Here is a 20629-nt window from a genome sequence, read left to right as displayed (position 1 = left end):
ATGAACTGCCAAATAGTGAAGTACATTTTGTTTGCCTGATATCACCTAATCTCTTCCCTTAAAATATATTTGGCAGGCACCTATTTCCTGCATACTTTACTAGTATGCCTTGCTAACACCTTCCTCAGGTAAGTCTATCTTTAAACAAGTTCAGGTATGTGCAGTTTGTTTACCTGACATCAGGTAGTCTATTCCCCTGAACTGTATTTGGCAGCCACCTCTTTTGTGCGTCCTTAGCATGCTTTGCTAATATTCTCTTCAGGTGAGTCTGTCCTTGAGCAAAGTCAGGTGTTCAGACCCATGTGTATGCATTTTGTTTGCCTGATACTGGGTAGTCTATTACCCTGAAATGTCTTTGGAATCTACCTGCTTCCTGAATACTCTGTTAGCCTTGTTAATAACCTTTTTTTCCTGGTGAATATATTTTTTAACAAAGGCAGGGGTTCAGACATAAGTATGTGCACTTTGTTTTCCTGATAGCAACTGTTCCATACCCTAGAAATGTGTTATTCATTGGTTCATAGGTGTATACTAGGCTAATGGCCCTGGAGCCTTTACAAGCCTAACCCATAGAAGTGCCCTGGCATCGTGCCGCCTGACGTTAGTTCCCAGTGCTTCTATCAAGTAGAGCCAATGGAGTGATTCCCGGGGTGAACTTTCTATTTCCCATCCACTCATCAAGATTTCTCTTGAAGAGAGCCAGTCAGGTGCTCTGCTTGACATGTATGGGAAGTCTGTTCCAGAGCATGGGCAGTCTCTGGGTTATGAACCTGTCCCTCCATGTTCTGTTGATTGTGGTAATGAAGCTGTGGTCTCTGGAGTGTGTGGTGCGGAGGGATTGGGATTTCTTTAGATGTAGCATTTCTAACAGCTGGGTCAGACATGGATTTGTAAGTCAAGCAGAGATCACCTCTTAGCAGACGATATGAGACAGAGAATAGCTGGAGTTTTTTCAATCTGTAACATTTGCTCCCAGTGCTTCTGTAGTATGTCCTGCTACTACAATGGTCAGGAACATGTAAGTGTCATCTCTAATTTTTTCTGCTTTAGTGCTCTCATGTGTTACATTCCCCAGAATGTTAGCTATCCTAATATCATTGTGTTCAGTATGTGCATTTATATTGGTATTGTCTTGTCATGATTTAGTTATCTGTATTGTTATTCCACTGTTGTGAAGGCCATTTGGGGGATACGTGTTATTAATAGCTATTTAAGTGAACCATGTATTTTTGTATGGATGTGTGACACATTGTGGAGGGTTTGCAATAATATTGCTTCACTGGTTACCATTGTTAAGGTGTTTGTATGGTATCTTGTCACATGATATTTCTGGATTTGCTCCTCTTGAGATCTGTTGCTTGTTCTGTTTTATTGCAATCCACATGCACATGTGAAACATTTCACAGGTATGTTTTTTTATGACTCCATTCTCTATGACATCTGTAGTATCTCCTTTTAACATTACAACCTGGATATACTGGCATATGGAGTGCAGTGCTGCACTGACCCACTCTGGGACAAACATCTTCCATTTTTAAATAACCCTGATGATATATTGTGGGTGCATGGCTACTACTCCCCATTGTTGTTAGGTAAGGGGAATTACCTCACATGGTGGTGGGATTAATACCTATATTCTCCATACTTTTGGTTTGGTGTCTGTGTCTATGAGGGACAGAGGCAGTTGATAAATCACGCCTTATAAATCAAATCTGTGCACCACATCTGGGTTGCATGGCTGGGCTTATAAGAGGACTAGTGGTCATTAGCCTAGTATACACCTATGTACCTATGTACCTGTTGTTACATCATGTTGCTGGTGTATCTTCATATCCCATATTTCCCATGCACATAATTCTCACATGTCCTGAGATTAATAGCTTTTCCACTTTATGCACCAGTGTTATGTGGTCTGTTCTTCATGAGTTTTATAGTTGTCTGGCATATCCTTGAGGATTGCACTCTCTAACCCTTCAAAAACATTCATGCTACTGTGACAACTGTTATTTGATTGACATTCACACTGTATAAGAGTGCTAGTTACAAGTTTTCCCTAATTTTATGCCTTTGTCCCCACATTATTTGTGTTAGGCCAGTATGCATCCGTTGAGATATATGCCTGTGTATAATTCAAAATGTCCTAAATGGCCATATTGTCCTAAACATTTTTAATGCTGAACTTTTCCATGACTGGTAATGCACATCACCTTGCAACTAATGTTCAACCTCTTCATGGCTTTTGTCAATGCACTCAACTGCATCCTTCAGTGCCTATTTGTTGCTAGGCTTTCCCTTGCTCATAATTTCCTGGTTTATTTATCTGATGTTGATTACATCCTCATCACAGACCTGTACAGGCGCACTTGCTTCTGATAATGTGTGTTTGTTGTGTCTACTCATTTATTAACATCATGTATTTAGTAAATTTGATTGTGAAGCAGCTTATCATGATATGGCCTCAAGCCTATGCTGTGACCTCAAGGACAAGCTCCTCTTCATGCTATGTGGCTTGGATACATACATCTTTAGCACTGCTGCTTGTCATGCTAAGACACTAAATTGTGTTAGCATGCTCGGAATGACACCACAATGTTAATAAATCACCAGGATTGTGTGCTTGCTGCTTGTCACTACAGTGAAATGTACTGAATTCCCATATCCAGTGAGAAGGATTTGTTTATTGTTATTACCAAATGTTCCTGGCATTGTGGATCTCCTGAAGCCAGTACAAATGTGTATTTGAGTTCCTGGGGGAAAGATGCACAATGATTACAGTGAAATAATTGTCACAAATCGTAGCTACTATTACCAAAGGAATGGTAGTGGTACACCCCCTCTCAAGCCTCTCAACAGCTCCAAAGGTCAAAAAGCACATTTATTAACATTCGAAAGACTTACTAACTAGTACAATTAGGGCCATTCTACCTGGGCTTGTATTCTGGCAAAACATTTTATTTTGGAGCTTCACTGTGCTCATGTAAATATACCTATCTCAAATTGCAATTATTTCAGTAAGGTGAAAAAGAACTTGCTGATCATGGCTTGAATCACTTCAGGGACCTAGTTTCTTAGGTTCCATGAGTAAGCACTCCTCGAGTAAGATGGTAAGGCCAGAACTTGCTGATCTGAAACATACAGTATAATATTGATTGGACTCAGAAGGAAACAACAGTAAAGAAATGATGGCGTGAATTCTGCTAGTAAATTTAAATGGGCTGTTCCTGCAGTTATCAGAAAGTGGGTATGTTAAGGCATCCCCTAAAATACTGTTAGCTTTGTAGCACTGGTAGACAGAATGGTTTTCTATGAAAATATAATAATCCACCTGTTTACCTTCTAAAAGCCTGAGTTAAATACTCCGTTGGTTGTTTGTCAGTTATTTTTATTCAAAAGGTTGTAAAACCAAAATAAAAAACAGCTAATCACAGCTTAGGCACAGTAACAAATTCAGTAGGGTACAACCTTCCAACCTGATACAGTCTGTGAATAGTAAAATCCACAGTTAAACGGACTGCAATAAGCTCCACAAAGCCGGTCCCAATAACCGTAACAGCAGCTGTAGTTTGAGACTAAGTCCGTGAAAAATATAGTCCACAATAAAACGGACTACAATAAGCTCCTCACAGCCAGTCCCAATAACCAGTGACAGCAGCTGCAGCTTGAGAATAAGTACATGAATAGTAAAGTCCACAGTTTGAATGTGCTGCGATGAGCTCCGAAAAGCCAGTCACAATAACCAGTAACAGCAGCTGCAGCTTGGAACTTACAAGCTGCACATCCCAGTATGTCAAACTACCCTCAGGTATCAATTGCATGTAAAAGATGTCAGCAAAATGTAAAAAAAATCAAATAGTTCCAAGAAAAAAAGTCTTCACGATCACAGATCTTACTCGTGAACTTGTTGACAACAGATTATAGCAACACCAAACAGTTCCAAGGAAACAATTCCTAACGGTATGCGCTTTCGTCCACTTAAACGTGGACTTTTTCAAACCTAAATATCTAACCATTAAGGCTTGTTTTAAATAACAATCCCATAGTCCCCTTAATTATTAACCTCATCAATTAAACAATTAAAACAATTAGTTGTAAGTTCTTAAACAGACATTACCCTAGTAAAATGCTGTCTGTTAAAAATACTTGCATAATCAGATTCACATTTCTAATGCAGTTAAAATCAAAGCTTGCGTGCCTTGTCTTTTAAAATAGGTGCTAAGGAGAGATGTTCATTCATCCCTGGGGGGTACATAGCTCCTAATTTCAATTGCCATCGAACTTCACTATTACTGATCCTGTTGACCCAATCCCCATCCCTAGGGTCTGTCAACACATTTTCCAAAATACCAAACTTAAAGCTAGGTTCTCCTGTACAAGTCAAAGTGTGTTTAAAAAGAGAATTGTTAAGGTTCTTGGTTTCTACAGCATAAAGATGTTCATAAATCCGCTTAAGGAGCATACGTTTTTCCTACATAGAACCCTTGAAAGCCAGTACAAATGCTTAGGTAAATCAATCCTTTACTGCTACAGTTTCCATTGGCAAGGTGCACTCTGATCTGAAACTCACCCACTGTAACCGTAGTACCCTCCAATATATGTGGTCAGTATTTATATGCCCCACATTTCTAAGTTCCCCTATGCCCAACCTTTGACATCAAAGGGTGTTCCAGGTAATACTTCATATTGTGCCCTACTTTGTGAATGAATAAAGGGGTACTACCTAATTGGCTGTACACTTCGCCATTATCTTCAATGATAACCCAATTTTTTGTAATAAGGTTTTTAACTGTGTACCCAAAAGTGCCATAGTATGTAACCATAGCTTTAGAAAAATGATTACCAGAATCTTTATTTAATTCTTCCTGGGTGTTACCTTGACCTAGTAAAGGTGAATACCCCCCCGCCATTCTTTCAACATCTCTTCTCCCAAGGAATACACCAACCGTTTGGGGTATCCTCTATCCAGAAACATTTGCATAAGGCAACCCAATTCACATTTGAAATCAATCAGAGTACATCCTTGCCCACCTGATCAGTTGCCCCCTCACCAGATTTTTCTTAACATGGAAGGGGTGCCTACTGTCAAAGGGCAAGAAGCTGTTGAAATATGTGGGTTTGCAGTACACTCTAGATGTGAATGTCTCTGTACTTCTGTCAGTTGAAACATTCACATCCAAATAGTCAATAGAATCTGAGGAAAATGTGTGTGTGAACTTGAAGTAGGGACTGATTTGGTTAATGTAAGAATAGAAATGATTTACTAACTTTTCCCCTCCTTTCCAAAGGACAAGCACATTGTCCAGGTAACGGAGATATAAGGCCCATTTCTTCTCAAATACAGAGGTGAAAATATACTTCTTCTCCCAAGTGGCCATGACCAAGTTTGCAAAAATAGGGGCACTACTTGAACCGATGGCCACCCCTTTTACTTGTCTGAAGTACTCATTTTCAAAAAAAATGAAGTTGTTGTTTAAAATAACTTCCATAACATCCACCACGAAATTAGTAAGCCCTGAGTTCAAGTTAGTATAGTCATGAATGGCTTCCCGAAAAAATTCAATACACTCTTGGTGGGGAATGGAATTAAAAAGATCAACTACATCAACAGTTGAAAATCCCACCAGTTCACCACCTAGATTTTGTTTGATTCTAGTCAAAAAATCCCACGAATCAACTAACACACGTGAAAGATGCCCAAGGAGTAGGTTGAACTGTTATGGGCAGTCACTATTAATCTGTATGGAGGATGTTCAACACACTTATGTACTTTGGGGATACCAAAGACAGTGGGGATATAAGGATTTTCATTAACCAAAAATCTATATGTCTGTTCATTAATAACCCATTGAAAAAGACTGTCTTCAATAAATAACTGTATCCTCCTGTGTGCAATGTTGATCTGATTGAGGAAAACTATTTAGTCGTTCAAGAGATTTGCGATATCATTTATGTAGTAATTTGTGTCCACAATCACTATCCCTCCCCCTTTATCTGGCTTCATAATCCTCAAATGATCTGTTGATCTCAGATTTCTCAATAACTCCTTCTCTTCTTTCATGAGGTTGAAAAATCTGCCATTTTGAGTATGAAAATCCTGATAAATTTCCTTAGAACAAACCCTTTCAAAACTAGCCAGGGTGGGATGAAGGGGGGGGGGGTTATATACACTTTTCTTCTTGAATAGCCCAGGTCCTACTGCTTTATCAGTGTCCTTGAAGAATAATTCTAAATTCAATTTCCTCAAGTATAACTTGAACTCAATAAGTACCTCTGAAATATCTGTTTTCTTACTGGGAACAAATTTAAGACCCTTTCTAAACAATGAAAAATGTGTACTAGTAATCACTTAATCCATGTAGTTAAAGATGTTGAAACCTGAAACACTCAACATCCTTCCCCCAAAAGATTAAATAATATGACCTTCATACAGGTTGGGACTCAATATCTGTTCCCCCTGTTGCTCCTCCAGAAGTTCCTTTGCCCTCTCTGTCTCTGCCCCTTGGGCATCCCCTGTTGGCCTAAAAAATGGGGACCATTCTGATTCCTGTTGAAAATTCTCTCCAACCTCCTTAAGGTAGGGAAATTTTGTTCAAAAACTTCACCTTCATCGTTATAATAGTGAGGTGTGGCACTATCATTTCTAACACCCCCCTCTTCAATGTTCAGAGAAGCTAAACCCATCTCAAACCCTCCTTCATGAACATTGCTAGCTGTGGGTTCTAAATAACTTTTAGGTAGGGGATAGGCTGACTTCTGTTTATACTCAAATTCATCTCTCCTTAGCTTCCTATGTTTCCTTGCAACATTCTCTTTCACCTGCTGTTCAATTTTTTCAAAAACATTATCATACTTCATTTTATATTTACTAAAATTTTCATCAGCTAAAATTTCATTATTGAGATTATTAACTTCATTAAGCAATTGGTTTATTCTATTAGTATTAATTTTAATAATAAAATGTAGTAATTCCAAACCTTGTCAGTCGAAAAAAGCCAGAAGCTCTTCCACCTTAGGCTGTCCAACCAACAAGCTGTTTGGAAATTTAAATGATCTCAGTCTCTTGGGTATTCTTTGAACGTTAATGCATTCTGAAAGGTACGCATTGTCTACTTGTAGGTTACGTACCTTTCCCATCTTCAGCTCAAAGTTTTGCAGTTTGCTGAGCACATCCTTTGGTTTGGTTCCCCTTTCCTGGTTATTGAAAGATAAATCCTTGTTAAGCCATTTTTGAAAATGAGAATTCCTGTTCTCATTGACTGGAGATTTATTAATATTCTTCCCACATGGAATGCTCTGTGAGCCAAAAGTAGAAGGAAAATCAGTACACCCCACAAAACCTGGTCTGTTTGAAGCTAATAAAGCCTGCATGCCTGTCATTACATTATGAGTAGAACCTTCCAGTTTTTCCAACATAGCCTGCAATTACTGGTATTGCAGGGACATCATTTTTATAAGTTGTGTTAAGTTGCCGTCCTCACCGTTCAGTGCCAGATCCTTGCTGTTCATTGTCTCATTCTGCGAACCGAATTGCGTATCCATTCCATTAGAATTATCAATTCTGATGGATTCCATGATGTATTAGTTGGTAATAATGAACCTTGAATAGTTCCAGACAACAGGCTAGTTGAAGGTAACCTCGCTCCTCACCACAAACCAGAAAATCAAACACGGAGTGGTTGGGTGGATCCAAAAACATTGAGAACACAATAATCCACCTGTTTACCTTCTAATAGCCTGAGTTAAATACTCCGTTGGTTGTCTGTCAGTTATTTTTATTCAAAAGGTTGTAAAACCAAAATAAAAACAGCTACACATAGCTTAGGCACAGTAACAAATTCAGTAGGGTACAACCTTCCAACCTGATGCAGTCCGTGAATAGTAAAGTCCACAGTTAAATGGACTGCAATAAGCTCCACAAAGCCAGTCCCAATAACCATTAACAGTAGCTGCAGCTTGAGACTAAGTCCATGAAAAATATAGTCCACAGTAAAATGGACTACAATAAGCTCCTCACAGCTAGTCCCAATAACCAATGACAGCAACTGCAGCTTGAGAATGAGTACGTGAATAGTAAAGTCCACAGTTTGAACGGACTGCAATGAGCTCTGAAAAGCCACTCCCAATAACCAGTAACAGCAGCTGCAGCTTGTAACGTACAAGCTGCACATCCCAGTAGGTCAAATTGCCCTCAGGTATCAGTTGCACATAAAAGATGTCAGCAAAATGTAAAAAAATCAAATAGTTCCAAGAAAAAAAGTCTTCACGATCTCAGACCTCACTTGTTAACTTGTTGACAGCAGATTATAGCAACACCAAACAGTTCCAAGGAAACAGTTCCTAATGGTAAGCGTTTTCGTCCACTTAAACGTGGACTTTTTCAAACCTAAATGTCTAACACTTAGGGCTTGTTTTATATAACAATCCCATAGTCCCATTAATTATTAACCTCATCAATTAAACAATTAAAACAACAATTAGTTGTAAGTTCCTAAACAGTCATTACCCTAGTAAAATGTTGTCCATTAAAAATACTTGCGTAATCAGATTCATATTTCTAATGCAGCTAAAATCAAAGCTTGCGTGCCTTGTCTTTTAAAATAGGTGCTAAGGAGAGATGTTCATTCATCCCTGGGAGGGTACATAGCTCCTAATTTCAATTGCCATCGAACTTCACTATTACTAATCCTGTTGCCCAAATCCCCACCCCTAGGGTCTCTCAACACATTTTCCAAAATACCAAACGTAAAGCTAGGTTCTCCTGTACAAGTCAAAGTATGTTTAAAAAGAGAATTGCTAGGGTTCCTGGTTTCTACCGCATAAAGATGTTCATAAATCCACTTACGGAGCATACACTCCATTTTTCCTACATAGAACCCTTGACAGCCAGTACAAATGCTTAGGTAAACCAATCCTTTATGATGCAGTTGATCTTTTTAATTCCATTCTCCACCAAGAGGGTATCGATTTTTTTCAGGAAGCCATTCATGACTATACTAACTTGAATTCAGGGCTTACTAGTTTTGTGGTGGATGTTATGGAAGTTATTTTAAACAACAGCTTCATTTTTTTGAAAATGAGTACTTCAGGCAAGTAAAAGGGGTGGCCATGTGTTCAAGTAGTGCCCCTATTTTTGCAAACTTGGTCATGGCCACTTGGGAGGAAAAGTATATTTTCACATCGGGATTTGAGAAGGAATGGGCCTTATATCTCCATTACCTGGACAATGGGTTTTTGTCCTTTGGAAAGGAGGGGAAAATTTAGCAAATCATTTCTATTCTTATATTAACCAAATCAGGCCCTACTTCAAGTTCACACACACATTTTCCTCAGATTCTATTGACTATTTGGATGTGCCTGTTTCAACTGACAGAAGTACAGGGATTTTCACATCTAGAGTGTACCGCAAACCCACATATTCCAACAACTTCTTGGCCTTTGACAGTGAGCACCCCTTCCATGTTAAGAAAAATCTGGTGAAGGGGTAAATGATCAAGGGGGCAAGGATGTGCTCTACTTTGATTGATTTCAAATGTGAATTGGGTTGCCTCACGCAAATGTTTCTGGATAGAGGATACCCCAAAAGTTTGGTGTATTCCTTGAGAGAAGAGGTGTTGAAAGAATGGGGAGGGTGAGATATTCACCTTTACTAGGTAAAGGTAACACCCAGGAAGAATTAAATAAAGATTCTGGTAATCATTTTTCTAAAGCTATGGTTACATACTATGGCAATTTTGGGTACACAGTTAAAAACATTATTACAAAAAATTGGGTTATCATTGAAGGTGATGGCGAAGTGTATAGCCAATTAGGTAGTACCCCTTTATTCATTCACAAAGTAGGGCACAATATGAAGTATTACCTGGTACACCCTTTGATGTCAAAGGTTGGGGATAGGGGAACCCAGAAATGTGAGGCATGTAAATATTGCCCACATATATTGGAGGGTACTATGGTTACAGTAGGTGAGTTTCAGATCAGGGTGCGCCTTGCCAATGGAAACTGTAGCAGTAAAGGATTGGTTTACCTAAGCATTTGTACTGGCTGTCAAGGGTTCTATGTAGGAAAAGTATGCTCCGTAAGCGGATTTATGAACATATGTATGCGGTAGAAACCAGGAACCCTAACAATTCTCTTTTTAAACACACTTTGACTTGTACAGGAGAACCTAGCTTTAAGTTTGGTATTTTAGAAAATGTGTTGAGAGACCCTAGGGGTGGGGATTGGGGCAACAGGATCAGTAATAGTGAAGTTTGATGGCAATTGAAATTAGGTGCTATGTACCCCCCAGGAATGAATGAACACCTCTCCTTAGCACCTATTTTAAAAGACGAGGCATGCAAACTATGATTTTAGCTGCATTAGAAATGTGAATCTGATGATGCAAGTATTTTTAACAGATAGCATTTTACTAGGGTAATGTCTGTTTAAAAACTTACAACTAATTGGTTTAATTGTTTAATTGATGAGGTTAATAATTAAGGGGACTATGGGATTGTTATTTAAAACAAGCCCTAATGGTTAGATATTTAGGTTTGAAAAAGTCCATGTTTAAGTGGATGAAAGCGTTTACCATTAGGAATTGTTCCCTTGGAACTGTTTGGTGTTGCTATAATCTGCTGTCAACAAGTTCACGAGTGAGGTCTGAGATTGTGAAGACTTTTTTTCTTGGAACTATTTGATTTTTTTTACATTTTGCTGACATCTTTTACGTGCAATTGATACCTGAGGGTAGTTTGACCTACTGGGATGTGCAGCTTGTAAGTTCCAAGCACAATCTGCTGTTACTGGTTATTGGGACAGGCTTTTTGGAGCTCATTGCAGTCCGTTCAAATTGTGGACTTTACTATTCACGTACTTATTCTCAAGTTACAGCTGCTGTCATTGGTTATTGGGACTGGCTGTGAGGATCTTATTATAGTCCATTTTGCTGTGGACTATATTTTTTCACGGACTTAGTCTCAAGCTGCAGCCGCTGGTAACAGTTATTGAGACTGGCTTTGTGGAGCTTATCGCAGTCCATTTAACTGTGGACTTTACTATTCACGGACTGTATCGGGTTGGAAGGTTGTACCCTACTGAATTTGTTACTGTGCCTAAGCTGTGTTTAGTTGTTTTCTTTTTTGGTTTTACAACCTTTTGAATAAAAATAACTGACAAGCAACCAATGGATTATTTAACTTAGGCTTTTAGACGGTAAGCAAGTGGATTATTTTGTTCTCAGTGTTTTTGGATCCACCCAACTGCTCCATGTTTGATTTTTTGTTCTATGAAAATATGTTTGCAAAGACACCTATCAAAGCAGATGAGAAAACAGTAAATAAAATGAAAAAGGCTATTGGTGGGATTGAATAAACTGTGAGTAGGCTTTGCATGAAGCCTACATGGAATTTATGTTTTTGACCAGTGAGCAGCAGCGGTAATTACATATTCATACCGCTCACCACATTTAAACATAAACAAGCATGGTTTCATGGCTGACAACAGTGTTGCTAACCAGGAAACCATGTAAAGCAAGACAGATAGCAAGCCTGTTTATTGATGAGCAAACAAGGTCTGAGGGGATTGTGCGGAATGTCACAATGATTACCAGGGTTAATAATATAGTAATGTATATGGTCCAAACACAGTACAGGACAGTGTATACAATGCAGAGTACTGTGGAATATTATTTCAGGTATTCTGAACAAAAGTTGTGTAAATAGTCTGTAACAGCACATGGCCTGCCATTTAAAATAAATAGTTGGGTAAGTGTGCGTATTGAAAAGGGATACACAGATGAATTGCAGGAATGAACACAGGGAAAGAAGACAGGTGAAAAATCATAATGTACAGCAGATGAGAGCATGTAAATGGAAGACAGTTGTAGCAGGAGCACTAATCACATATCAGCATGGTACAGTACGGACTGCATAGTGAGTATGTATATTATGTGACTGTCAGACAAGGTGACATAACAATGGAGAAGATGTCTTTGTGATATAAGCATTCTGACATGAACAATGGAGAGGACATCTATCAGGATTGTTATATACAATAGGGGTGAGGTGCATATTGTAAAGCTATGCAAACTGATTTGCCTGAATATGACAGCAATGCCAGCAGAGGTCTCCAACAAGTGGGACACAGTTACAGGTTCATGGATAACAGTAAACAGAAGCATGTACAATCATGGACAGTATCAGAATAGTACCAATAGTAATTCCATGTCTCTGACATAACATATGTGATTCTGAGTTATCATAGATGGTACTGCATGACTACACTTGTACAACTATTACCACATGTCAGCAATCTATGCGGGTAATCAAGCACACCATCCTGACACTGTAACATCTGATGGTGGTGTTAGGAGAGACACTGCTACACTGTATGTCACATTATGATAAGTCCAGGCTAGTTGACTGGTGTGCATGGCTTATATATGGCACAATCCACACTATTACAAATGTAACCCATGCCATCAATGTTTTCAAACAGCTGTGGATGTATTGTGTGCATCACTGGAACAGGTATCACACATGCATCTGGTATAACACCTTGAGGGTTTCATACCATCAGACAGTAATGTTTATGCAACAAAAAGAATACCTAGGCATGACCAGTAAGATGTGTGGGAGCTCACTGTGACAAAGGTTGTACACTTCAGTTGCACATCACTGGAAGATGTGTAGGGAGGTACATGAAAAAGGATGCAATGTTGGCAGTTATTGGTAAGATGAAGGATGTGAGCTATAGAGGTATTATGGCGTTTGATGTGGATGTCCTTCACATACTTTGGCCCCATGCTGGTGGACGTTCCACATATCATCTACCCCAGGACACAGGATAAATACTATTTGACCTAATTATAGGGGTATGATGTCTACATTATCATTGGTTTGTGCATTTGTTTTCATAATGTAACAAATCATGTGTTTTTGTTTAATTTCATGTGTTGTCATGGCTGTGGCAGCAATCGTTGGTGTGTGTTGATACTGTCTGTATTATACTAATATCATAGCTGGAATCAGTGATTGCCTACAATCTGTATTCCTTCAGAGACCTGTTTGGACACAGGATGCGTATGTCATTCTTGACATCTGTGACATAAATAATGGACAGGAAAGGGCTTAGCAGACAGCCCTGATGTACAGACCTGATCACTGGACTTATAAGCAACTTCACACATTTCAACATATTTAGATACCATGTATGTGATCCAGTGATCTACCTACTTGGAGAAATAGGTGTTTATGGACACTTCTAGCAGTGCTGAGTGAATATGTCAGTGGGGACTCGTGTCAAATGCCTTGGCCTTGTCAAGTTCCACAGGTTGATAGTGCCATCATCACGTATGCTCTCGATGACCTGTTTGAGGGCATTTAATAGATGTAACAGACATGGATGTAGCATTAACAACTCACATATGTCTTTTGCACCAGTGTCCATTTAGAAAAGGTCCATGATTACATGTCGGTCTACCTCACAGATGAGGAGAGTCAGGATGTGTCTTTACATGTATGCCTCAGGTGATGTTCCCACCACCACCACTCAGATGGATGCAGGTTGATGTACACCCTTCTATGGGAATATATTCCATCTGGAGGGTGTGCTGAAGTGTGTATCTAACTGTGTCAGGTAGGTGTATGGTCTGAGTCATGCTATAGCTGATCTGTGATGTTGTCACAGCTCATCGATTCTGTGTGATAGGTCTGGATAAAGCTAAGACAGTACATACTGCCTATCTTGATCTGGGCTAGGGTTTGGACACAATCCCCACTCAGATATCATTGAGTAACTCTCCCAGCTGGTGATTAACCCTTACATCACTAGATGGTTAACAAAATGGCTTACTGACAGAACATATACCATGAAAGTTGGTAAATCAACCTCTACCAGTAGAGCTGTCACCATTGGCATACCCCAAGGAACTGTGCTGGGCCCTTTACTGTTTGGAATTTATTTCTCAACAGTCCAAGCTAAAGTATGTGGCCTTTGGCTTATCATGTTTGCTAATTATTGCATATTGGGTTCAATCATTCAGTCCACCAATGATAACATATTACAGGAGGGGCTAACATGGATAAATGATTTGTACCAAAGGGACACTGTCTACAAATAAATGCAAAAATGTGTCATTATGTTTACCTTCTGCAAAGTGGAATTCATCACTAATTACAGCACTGATGACACTACCCCTTTGCTCAAAGCCAGTGGTGTAAAACCTGAGAACACACATAGATAGCAATCTGAACTTTGACCACCAAGCTTCCACAGTGGTATGGAAAGGCTACATCATGCCCCTCATAAGTCAGGGCATCATATCCAGATCTGAGGATGTTATAACAGCACTGTACTCAACCCTCATTGGAACACTAATAGAGTATAATGCTCCTTTTTCCATATACCTCACCAGACACCTTCAGCAGCTGGAGAGACCACAGGGGTTTCTCACCAAGACAATACAAGGCCTACAAAACATGCCACGGTGCATTTGGATAGACTGAAATCCCTGCCACTGTAATCTGTATCACATAGGATGAGATAACTTGTGCCTGACCTATTGACCCTGCCTTGATAAAAATACTGCACATCTGCAAATCAGCTATAGCTGATGACATCAGCAGAGTCTTGTGAGGAGAAGACTGTAATAATAGTGTCTCATATGCTGGTGTAAAATGCTCTCTTTAATGCCAAGAAGTGTACAAACACACACACACACACACACACACACACACACACACACACACACACACACACACACACAGTTGACTGCAGTAAGAACAAAATCCCCACCTAAGTACAGCGACTAGAGAACTCTGTATTTAAGGCAAGTACTACAGCACAAGTCTGACTTGGACAGTGTCAGACAACAGTTGATAGGTGATGACACCAGCAGTTTCTGGTGAGGAGAAGATGGTAATAGCAGTGCTAGTGTAAAATGCCATGTCTACTGTCAAACAAGTGCACAGACACACACACACAACCCCAATTGACTTCAGTGATATCAGAACCCCTACTTATCTAAGTACACTGACTAGAGAACTATGTATTTAAGGTATGTACCACAGCACAATTCTGAATTTTACAAGGCTTCAGGATAACTTATAGTAGAAGACATCAGCAGTGGATGTTGGCAAGATGTTGGGAGGCCTGCATGATATGGATGTGTAGGCATGTGTCAAAATATTGGCAATCCGTGGAATTGGAGTGGTAACTACAGGATACACACTTATTCTCTTCTGACTATATAGACACACACCTCCCAGTTGACTGCAGGGAGATTAGAACCCCTAACTAAGTACACAGACTAGATATGTCAGTATTTTATGCAAGCACTTCTGCATAAGTCTGTTTTTTACAAGGCTGCAGGACAACTTATAGTGGATGACATCAGCAGTGGATGTTGTAAAGAAGATGTTGGGAGGCCTGCATGATATGGATGTGTAGGCATGTGCAATGTGCTATTATCAAAATATTGGCAATCTATGATATTGGAGTGGCAACTGCAAGATACACACTTATGCTCTTCTGACTAGACAGACAGACATACCCCAATTGACTGCAGTGAGAACAGAACCCCTACCTATCTAACTGCACCAACTAGAGAACTCAGTACTTTACACAAGCACCATGGCACAAGTCCAACTTTTACAAGGCTGCAGGACAATTCATAGTGGATGACATCAGCACTGGACATTGGAGAGAAGATGTTGGGTGGCCTGCATGAAATGGGTAGCTAGACATGTCCAACTGTCAAGATAATACAGTTCTTCATGTTACCAGATTGAGGGTTGTGCAGTGTGTAGTATTTGGTGGTTTTGTTTCCAATGTGCATGTATACTTTAAGAGACAGCTTTACAAACTATATGGAAACAGGTGTCCACATTACAACAGGTATTGAAAAATTTGAATGTGTATTGTCATTATAAAGATGTGCATGGTATGTAAGACAGCATTTGGCATTTATTTCTGTAGTGTAGTTAATATATTTATGAACAAGTACTGACAGAGCAAGGCTGCAGTGCATGAGGGGGTAACAGATGGCTGCATTGTAAACATGCATTATTTTCTTAGGTAGTGCAGTCATTTGGTTTGTGTTTTCACATGTAGTTTCATGGCATGAACACTAATTTGACAGTAAACAAAAGAAATACATGCTATTGTCCACTTTACATAATGCACCTCTGAGCAGTGGTTTTGCACAATGTTTGGCAAAGTGTATGTGCATGTGAGATATACATTTCTACTGCTTTCCCTGTTTCCACATAGTTAAGCAGTGCACAAATGTTTGCCTCATTGCTAAAATTCTGAGAGTTCTCAGTACTGAGTGTATGAAACATACCTGCTGCTTAGCTAACTCTGTGGCAGCAGGTGTAAATGCATTCACACATTTCTTTTTGAGCCCAGGTGATATAGGGTTCAAATCCAGGTTTGTGTAATACTTTTAAATAGGTTTTGATAATGCAATGAAATCATTCTTTATGCTACATTCAGCATGTTTAAGCAGCATTGCACAGAGGTAACTGCACCACAAAAGAGCCTTTCACCATAGATTGGCATTGCTGTGTGATGACAAACTCTGCCCAAGCATACAGGCCAAAAAGTGAAGGGATACATTCCTTTTTTTGTTACCTATGTATGTTGTGTGTGATTCTATATTTTGAACAGATAAAAAAAGTGGTGAATGGGGGGGCAAGGAGCTGGAAGAACAAAAGGAAAGGAATATAGGAATGTGCATGAGGGAGGTAGGAAAGAATCATAGCTATCCATTTTTTCAACATTGTAAAATGAAAATATGTGAGACTATTGACTGAATTTGGACCATTACCTCCATAAAGAGGGGGTAACAACAATGCAATCATGTTGTATAGCCAATAGACTCAAATCAAGTGTTTCAAGAATACACATGTGCATAATGGAGAGCTATGTATGGGACAATATTTTTTTGTGGGACAGGTGTCCATTTTTTTAACTTCAGTAAAGGAGGAATGCTGGGTAAGGTATGTTGGTGTTTCTGGGTCAGGTAAGTTGGGTAGGTTAGGAAGCAAATGCAACCAGGACAAACAAAACAAAACACAGGAGCAATGAGGGGTACAAAAGTTTGGGGGATACCATGATTTGGTGAGGGATGGGAAATGCAAGCCCATGCCTTTCAAACATGGAGTCAGTGAGAATCTGGTCCTCATCCACTGGAATGACATCACTGTCCCTTTACTGTGCTGGCTGCTGAAGTGCTTCAAGTCTTTTCCTACAGACCATGAGGGAGAGCAGCCTCTCCATCTGGCATAGTTGTACACCAGTGGTACTGTGCATGACCCTAAACACCAACCCTTGCATCTCCTGATGGGTGATGAAATCCCCACCTCAGCCAGTACTTCCAGAGGATACCACAGCACCAACTGTTGGGGTAGTGCTACCTGAGGGCATAGGTAATGCAGGAGCAGCAGAGGCAGTACCTTCAGATTGGGTCCCAGATGTGCTGAGCATTGGTGCCGGAGCCAGTGGGGTGGGGGCAGGCTGAGCCACTGGGGTTGGTCTACCTCCCTGTGCTGTGAAGTATTTAGTGATCTGTTACACAGGGATGACATAGAAATATTTTTATGACACATAATAGAAAATAAAAAAAGAGATAAAGGTTGGGTTGATAGAAAAAAAGAGATCAAATTAGTACCATCATATTTATTTATTTGACATTTGTTAACCGGGTTGGTCCATCTGAGCTCAAGCTCATTTTCAGTGGAGACATATGTAACATACAATACATTATCACAATAATAAAGCTATTTTATTTGATGTTTTACATTTAAATATGCTTCTTAACAACTACAAACTATAACTATGGATTGTTGAGGGTAATCCTTGCAATTTGCAGATATTGCACATATGCTTGGTCAAATTACACAGATTAAAGTTAACAGCAGGGAATTTATGCCACTTGTATAGAACTTAATTTATGTAGTATTATTAAAGAATTGTCAGTATTTTATACTTGTTATTCACTGTATTTGAACACACAACCTCTGACTACAGTCTTACACTTGACTCCTAAAGTTGATTTGTGCTACAGACTGATGCATGCATACTTGCTTTACAGTTAGAAAATGCATGCTTACTTTGCTACTACTGTATAGAAAAGAAAACATTCTTTACCTCTTAATAATACTTCTGTTGTGCTGCATACATGCCACTTGCTTCCCTCAGTCTCTCTAGACAATCAGCATGGGCTTGCCTAGTCACAACTATTTCAGAAGTCACTGTGAAAAGAAAAGAGAAGAACAGAAGAGCATTATGCATACCAGTCTTGCCCATATTTAGCTTTCAATATGTTATGAATTCTCTTTATTAGCATACTTACACAACTGTGTGATGTTGCTAGAGTGAATCTCATCCAACCACTGGGTGTCTGTATCCCTCTTGTGCCTTTTTAGGTCATTAAAGTGGTGTCTACACTGTTCGTCAGTGTGTGGAATGCCAGATACACTGGAGACAGCCTTGGTCTGACTATTCCAAGCCCTAGACTTGTATTGGGAGCCAGTATAGTCCCCCTGCAAAATCCTTTGGTTGTGGTGCTTTACCAGGAATCTAATAAAAATTCTGGACTCCTGAACACCTCACCTCTGCACCCTAATGTGGGCAACTTCACCTCTAACACCAGAGATGTGTACTCCCAAAGCAGTGCAATAGCAAGTAATGATTTCCTGCCAGTTCCTGTTATCACATTTACTGGTAGTGCACAAACCCGAACAGCTATGCCAACTGTGTTTGTGTGATGTTAAGCAGAGAGCAACAGTGGCAAACAATGAGGAAACCAGTTTTGGAAACTGTGAGGTTAATCTGCTACTTGACATTAGTTTGGGGGCATGTGCTGCTGTTACTGTTAGGTGTTTTAACATCACAGACATACACTGGAGGCATGAAAGTCACATGATTTGTTTGGCTGTATACACTGATAAAATTGATTTTTCCAGTGTGGAATTTTCTTCCACAGTGGTGATTTTCTATCTTTGCTACAGAAGTGCTCCTCAGATATAGTCATGAATTATTTATAAATACACATAACAGATAGAGATGTTAACTATGTATGTTTGTGATCTGACAAGGTCCTTGTATATACATTCATTTGTTTTTGTGTCTTATTTAAGTGTGAAGGCCATCCAAGTCCAGGCAGCAGAATTATATTTATAGGAACATAGCAGTATACTCTCAGTCATACATCTGAACCTTCAAAACGCAGTAAGGGTCTTATCCCTCATATATATAATTCATATTAGCTCCATTGATAAGCATAGTTAGTTATTTATAATTATGTATAAATTATTATAAAATATATTTAAAATAATGTGAAATGGCACAACAGTAAAAATGTCTGGAATTTCGTGTATTAGAACCCAGGACCATGTTATTGGCAGCCGTACACTTACACCTGTTGCCACAAAAATCTTAAAATAACACTTGGATATTTTCCTATTCATTACCATAAACTGAATTGTCACAAGAGTAAAATATGTTGCATTTCCTGCATTAGAACTCAGGACCATCTATATTACAGCCCTACACTTACAACTGCTGCTACAGGAATAGTTAAATAGCAGATGGTACTTATCTATTCAATATTAACTTCTGTGTGTTAACAACCACACAATAGCACTTTCCATGTTTGCTTGGTGCCCAACACATAGTTGATACAATCTATCCAGTCTAAAACTGTCTACTGTCTGCCTTCTATCTGCAGATGTCAGTGGCTGCAGATGTTGGAGAAACCTGCTAACCACCTCGCAATGTCGCTTAGCAGTGTTGTGTGATAGAAAACAAAAAAATGCAACAATGTATCCTTCTTGATATTTAGAATGTCTGCACCCTGTCTGCAGGTGTTTTGTCTGCTTTCTGTATGGGCCATTAGTCCACGTTCGTGTGATGGTAAGCATCACACAAATGAAATAAGCAAAACTAAGCATTTATTGTGTTTCTCAGTTTCCCCTGTTTGTGTTAAGCAGTGCACCATGCAAATCTTCTTCTTCTGGCTGCTCCTGTTAGGGGTTGCCACAGTGGATTATCTGTTTCCATTTCCTCCTGTCTTCTGCATCTTGCTCTGTCACACCAACCTCCTGCATGTCCTCTCTCACCACATCCATAAACCCTATCTTAGGCCTTCCTCTTTTCCTGTTACCTGGCAGCTTCATCCTTAGCATCTTTTTCCCAATATACTCTGCATCCCTCCTCAGCACATGTCCAAACCAACATAATCATGCCTCTCTGAATTTGTCTCCAAACCTTCCAACCTGGGCTGACCCTCTAATATACTTATTCCTAATCCTGTCCACCCTCGTCACACGCAGTGCAAATCTTAACATCTTTAACTCTGCCACTTCCAGCTCTGACTCCTGCCTTTTTGTCAATGCCACTGTCTTCAACCCATATAACATAGCTGTTCTTACTACCCTCTTGTAGACCTTCCCTTTCACTCTTACTGGTACTCATCTGTCTCAAATCACTCCTGACACTCTTCTCCACCCACTCCATCCTGCCTGTACTCTCTTCTTCACCTCTCTTCCACACTCACCATTACTCTGAACTGTTGATCCCAAGTATTTAAACTCATCCACCTTCGCCACCTCTATTCCCTGCATCCTCATCATTCCTCTATCCTCCC

The sequence above is a fragment of the Protopterus annectens genome, chromosome 9.part0 (genome assembly GCF_019279795.1).
Source record: "Protopterus annectens isolate FY-2018-M chromosome 9.part0, PAN1.0, whole genome shotgun sequence".
NCBI classification, from domain to species: domain Eukaryota; kingdom Metazoa; phylum Chordata; order Ceratodontiformes; family Protopteridae; genus Protopterus; species Protopterus annectens.
This window is presented reverse-complemented; position numbering follows the sequence as displayed.